We start from the raw sequence: 6,654 nt of genomic DNA on the forward strand, positions 1-6,654 counted from the left end.
AAAAGTCCTACAGATCTACATTTACCTATTCAAATCGCGCCCTGTTTGAAACATTTTAAAAAAAAAACGCCTCACCATAGACTATTTTCCAAGAATGACACAAAGCTGGGTACGCACTATGCGATAAAGGCAGACATATCGTCTTTATGGCAATATTGCCAATTACAATATTGTTAGCGATATTACCGTGCATATTGTTCAGTGTGTACCCACTGTATCGTTAACGATGCACGCATGCCAGGATCATCAATGATAACCCCCTGATATCGTTAACTGGCTTGTTCAGTGTTTTAAGGGGGAATCGCACTATGCGGTGCCACATTTTGCACAGTGTTTATGGGGCGTTACGACGCACGCAGGGCCATCTTAACAGCATTGTTTACCCAGGGCAAAGCAATACTGTACATCAGGGCTCCTACACATCCATGCATGGGAACCAGTTGAAAAAAAAATCACGAAATGTCACTACAGTGGTCCAGCGCTGTCTCCGCCCACATGCTTCTATACAGTGAATGGCTGCCAGAACTCTGATTGGTAGATAGCTCCAGCCATCCACCAATCAGCATGTTCGCTGTTTGACTGCGGGATGGGAGGTAGGAACAGAATGTTGCCTGGCCTCTAAGACTGTGTGACCACCGCTCGCCCCTGCATTGAAGGCCCCCACTATTGTGGGATCCTGGGCAGCTGCCAAGACAGAGTGTCCATACATTGGTGCTGGCATTGTTGCAGCTGCTGTGGGTCACTCAGATTAACCTGTGATAAAAACAGCAAAAGGCAGAGGTATGATAAATGAGCCACGCTGCGCCTCGTGTCACATATTTTGCTAAATTAGTGACTTTATAATAATTTATATGCATCATAATGACTAATCCAGTATGTTTAGTACACTATAAACTACCTTATATACTGGAGTATAAGCAGGTGTTAAAGTGAGGGGGAACGGGGTGGAACTCAGTTCCACCCGCTCTAATGGTGAGGTGAAACATTTTAACCTCCACATTGGCCCTGCACGGTAATTCTCACAGAAAAGCATTTGAATTTGCCAAAAACCCTACCACTGGCCCTGTCTCTGCCTAATGGGGGGAGGGGGTGTAATTAGGTGGCATAGAGAAATGAGTTCACCCACCTCTTCATGACCACTTTAAGCCCTGAGTATAAGCCAAGTTTTTTAGGCCTTTATTTTTTTTGCAGAAAAAGCCCCCCTCGGCTTATACTTGAGTCAGTGCATGAGGCCTGGCGGCTACAGAGCGGAGCAGGGCAGCGGCGGACACAGGTGGAGGTCAGTGGCAGCCGCACACCCCTCTCCCCCCTGGGGAGCCGATTAACGGCGCGGCGCACCCCCTACCTCCCTGGAGCAGTTCAATGCCGTGGAGCAGGGCAGTGGCAGATGCAGGAGGAGGTCTGCGTCGGCCGCTCACCCCCCCTCCCCCTTCCCGTGGGGCCACAGACAGTGGTGTGGCGCCCCCCCCCCCCCAACCTCCCTGGAGCAGTTCACCGCCGTGGAGCAGGACAGCGGCGAATGCAGGAGGAGGTCAGTGGCGGCAGTGCACCCCACCTCCCCGTGGAGCCAGACAGTGGCGTGTCGCGGCACCCCCCCCTCCCCTACCTCCCTGGAGCAGTTCAGGGGACGCAGGAGGAGGTCAAAGCCTGTGGTGTCCTATGCTTGTGTCCTATGCCTATGCAGGGGGGGGGGGGGGGGCAGCCTCTGGTGTCCTATGCAGTGGGAGCAGCCTGTGGTGTCCTGTGCAGGGGGAGCATCCTGTGGTGTCCTGTTATTATGCAGGGGGGAGCAACCTGTGGTGTCTTGGTATTACAATACAGGGAAATTTACCAGTAGCTGCTGCATTCCCCACCCTAGGTTTATACTCGAGTCAATACGTTTTCCCAGTTTCTTGTGGTAAAATTAGGAGCCTCGGCTTATATTCGAGTCGACTTATACTCGAGTATATACGGTACTTTACTTTTGTCTACGATATGAAAAAACTTAAATGTAGGAATACTGTAAGTACAAAAGCCCAGGAACTGTTTCCATGGCGGAGTGTCTTCTTGCACCATGCTTGTTGCACTACATGGCACAAAAATGATCCATGCAGGGGCGTAACTAACTATTCAGCGCCCCCCCGCCGCACGTTTATTCGGCGCCCCCCACCCCCCACCTAACCTGCCCCCCCTTCTTACCCGCTGTCTGCGTCTCGCCCGGCTCTCTGTCGGGACCTTCCTGACGTCACGGTCCCGGCCGGCTCCTGCTGCTACAATGAAAACGGACTCTTAGAAAATGGCTGCCCCCATACTGCAGACAGAAAACTGTCTGCAGTATTGGGGCAGCCATTTTCTAATTGTCAGTTTTAATTGCAGCAGGAGCCGGCCGGGACCATGACGTCAGGAAGGTCCCGATAGAGAGCCGGGCGAGACGCAGACCGCGGGTAACTATAGCCCCGCAGCCCCCCCGGCGGCGCCCCCAATTTCTCTGCGCCCCCCCTCCACCGTGGGGGCTGCGGAGCTATAGTTACGGCACTGGATCCATGTGTGGCTGAACCGTCACGCCTAATGTTGTGTACACACGGTGCGATTTGGTCGATAGCTATAAAGTCAAAATTGATAGCAATAAGCACCTCAAGTCCTGTTGGAGAAAGTGCGCTATATAAATTAAACTTACTTACCTACTAAATCACACTGTGTTTTGCCGCACACAATCACAATTCTATCCCTATGAGCGATCAATATCGGCAGCCACCGGCCCGGCCCGCATGTACACCCCGATACTCAGGATAGCAGGAGGTTTATAATAGCATTTCCTTCTTATGTTGCGATTTATTTGAAACTCGTGAAAGTTGATTGATGGGAGTGATTCAAGGCATCCGGCACTTCCCGAAGAGATACCCATCCTGCCGGATCCTGCTTCAATCAACTGTGAATGGTCCGTGGGGTTTATAGTGCAATTTGTGGCAAAATACGTTATGCAGCAAATCATGCGATTGTACAGTGGGACAATGGGCCATAATTACGTGATCCACACAGGGCCAGTGCTAGGGTGTTCGGCGCCCTCCTGCAAACCATAAATTTTGCGCCCTTCACATTGCCATTGCAACAAGCTGCAGCCCAATTGTGGGAGCGTATGCAACATGCGATCCTATGGTGGATCTCGGGTGCATGTACATGTATGCATTCACCATCTCAGTGCTGTGTCCGCAAAATGTTGCAGGCACTAAAAGTGCCCATACACGCTGCCGTGGGCTAGATCATATCACATGGAATTCATGCATGCAATGTGTGTGCGATGCGATCCGAAAGCAGTACAAAAAGTATGTGCAGCACATACTTTTTGTACTGTGCGATGCGATGCCCGCAGGAGCGCACATCACATCGCATGCTGCTAATGCAGGATGTATGGCCACCTTTAGGCACATAACCCAGCCCATTATTTAAAAAGTGTCTAAATTAATAGAAAAAAATCTACAATTATTAAAAAAAAATAGTTATAAACATGTAGAATAAAAGACTGTTCTTTTGCTGTTTAACTCTTGTGCAGTCCCTCCTCTTCTATCTGCGTAGGCAGGATGCTGAGGACGCCATTACACCCCTCTCGTGACTGAGGGGGAAAGGTGGAGAGAGAAGGAGGAGATAGAAGAAGAGGGGAGGAGATAGAGGGGGCGGAGTGTTGAGGACTGGCAGTGGCACTGGCACAGCACACTGAGAAGAGGGAAGGAAGGGGAGGCAGCTTTCGTGCCTGTTCATCATTTGATTGACAGCTGACAGGCGCAGGGAGCGTATCCGGACATGACATGTCATCCAGGCATTCACAGACAGCGCTACATGCCTCAGCGCAAGTGCATCGTGAGGAAGAGGGGTCAGGTCGCAGGAGGAGGACAGTGTGTGCGCGGTGCAGGGAGCTGCTCAGCCTCTCCATACTGCCGCCCGCTGTCAGACAAGCACTGAGGGTGACGTGCAGGCTGTATACACTCGCAGTGCAGGGAGCAGCTCTTTATACTGCCGCTCACCCATTGTCAAGCAGGCGCTGCGGGCGGCGTGCAGGAGGCAGTGACAGTGAGGGCTGAGGCAGCTTTAGCAGAGCAGGGAGGGAGACAGCGCCTTTTCTGCATGGCGCCTCCCTGCTTTGCAGGAGCTGCTGAGTGGGTAGCGCCGGCCCTGGATCCACAGCACCTAACTCATGGGATTTAACGAAGAGAACTATTAATTAATCAGAAAATACTATGTATTGTACATATTATGTATATGCATTATATTTACTGGAATGTGATCAGGATCCTGGCAATTGATATTCTGGCGGTGAGGAACCTGATGGTACTGGAGTAAAGGTTAGGTATAGGGTTAGGTGCTGAGGGATAGGTTAGGGATAGGCTGTGGGGGGGGGGGGGATTTAGGGTCAGGCTGTGGGAGGGGTGGGTTAGGGTTAGGCTGCGGGAGTGGTGGGTGAAGGGTGGGTTAGGGATAGGCTGCGGGAGGGGTGTGTTAGGCTGCGGGAGGGGTGGGTTAGGGATAGGCTGCGGGAGGGGTGGGTTAGGGATGGGCTGCGGGAGGGGTGGGTTAGGGATGGGCTGCGGGAGGGGTGGGTTAGGGATGGGCTGCGGGAGGGGTGAGTTAGGGTTAGGCTGCGGAGGGGTGAGTTAGGGTTAGGCTGTGGGAGGGGTGGGTTAGGGATAGGCTGTGGAGGGGTGAGTTAGGGTTAGGCTGCGGAGGGGTGAGTTAGGGTTAAGCTGTGGGAGGGGTTAGTTAGGGATAGGCTGCGGGTGGTGGTGCTGCTGAGGGTTAGGGTTAGGCTGCTGAGGGGTGGGTTAGGTTGCGGAGGGGTTGGTTAGGCTGCTGAGGGTGGGTTAGGATTGGGCTGTGGGAGGGGTGAGTTAGGGTTAAGCTGTGGGAGGGGTTGGTTAGGGATAGGCTGCGGGTGGTGGTGCTGCTGAGGGTTAGGCTGCTGATGGGTGGGTTAGGTTGCGGAGGGGTTGATTAGGCTGCTGAGGGTGGGTTAGGATTGGGCTGTGGGAGGGGTTGGTTAGGCTGCGTAGGGTTGGGTTAGGCTGTGAGAGGGGTGGGTTGAAGTTTAGGGTTAGTATGCCACTGTCAGCATTCTGACCATCGGCATAACGATACTATACCGTCTGTACCAGGGGTAGGCAAGTAAATTTTAATGGAGTCCGGATATTTTGAATTATTTTGATTGAGGTCCACAAAAGGGGGTGTTGTCTCATGAAAGGAGGCATGGCATCACAAAAAGGGGTGTGGTATTACACGACTGATATGGGACACATGGGGGCACCCATGGAATTATACAGCACACATGCGGGCACCCCTGGACTGATATTGCACATATACGGGCACCCCTGGACTGATAAGGGACAAATTACAGAGGAACCATTATTAAAAATATGGGGGCCATAAAACAATGACCAAGAGTCCCTGTTCTCCCCTTCTCCCCCAACACCCCACTCTATCCCATGCCACCATAAATGCAAAAAGGCACCTTAGAATAATACCTCTTCCTCACTTTTTTTGAGATGCTGGCTCACTTCAGCCGCTCTGCCACTCTACAATCCAGTCCAGCCGCCCTGCCCGCTGTGCCCACTCTGCTGCTCCACACTGCAGCCGCTCCACGCTGAAGCCGCACTGCCTGAACTGCCTGCTCTGCAGCTGCTTACAGCTACCGCATTTGCTTCCCATCCGACTCAGCTTCCTGCACTGCGCCGGTGTGCGATGACGTCACCCGCGCAGTGCACTACTGGAAACGCTGAAGCCCTGGGAGGCTTCAGAAGAAAATGAATACTAACGGGGACTGAAAACTAAAATTTTAAGTTAAAATTTTGTGCGGCGGTCTAATGCCTAGACTCGCTTATGGCTACTATAGCGCCGCAGCACTAATCTATATTCTGGAGAAGGTCCGGTTCCCTGTCCTTTGCGGTCCGGAGTCGGACCGCGGTCCGCCAGTTGCCTACCGCTGGTCTATACTCTATATATAAAAGCTATTTACATTTTGTCTTCGGAAAGTCTCACTGCCTTGCTTAATATTTCTTATATTGTAAACAATAAAAATGGGGATTCAAGGAACTTAAAATACCCTTGTGCTTAATTTGGATATGTGGGGGTAGAGAGATGGAGTGCAGGGTAGGAAACTGAGCAGAACAAAGTTATATTTTTTAAGTTCAAGTGACATGACAAAAAGAAAAATGCTTTGTGGTTTGCAGGATTGCTGACTGAGAGAACTCTTATTATGAGGGGGAGAGTCTAGTTACAGGGGATCCTTTAAAATGTTGCAATAGAGCCAAGTAGTCCTTAACTAGGGATGGAACAATGAAATAAAACATTGTTCCAACCGATATCGGACAATGGGACTGATTCAGGGACGGACCCTAATTACACCGCCACCGGTCTTTGAACGCAACTGCTGCGTGAGAATATGCTAATGCCAGAGGAGGCGTCTAGTAAAAAGATGCCTACTGTCGGCCTCTCTATCCAAGGGTTGCGTTCAAAGGTATCGGATCAACATTGCGACCATCGGTCACAGCATAGGTCATCTGAGGGAGCATAATGCTACTTGGAAATGGTCTCCTTCTCCACCCCGGATCACCTGCAGCATTCAGGGCGGGACAAGCGGCCTCGCAGGATGAGATCCGAACAGGGGATCTGGTACGCTGACATGGTGTC

This window comes from Crinia signifera, chromosome 9 (genome assembly GCF_055691185.1).
Source record: "Crinia signifera chromosome 9, ASM5569118v1, whole genome shotgun sequence".
In the NCBI taxonomy this organism is placed as follows: domain Eukaryota; kingdom Metazoa; phylum Chordata; class Amphibia; order Anura; family Myobatrachidae; genus Crinia; species Crinia signifera.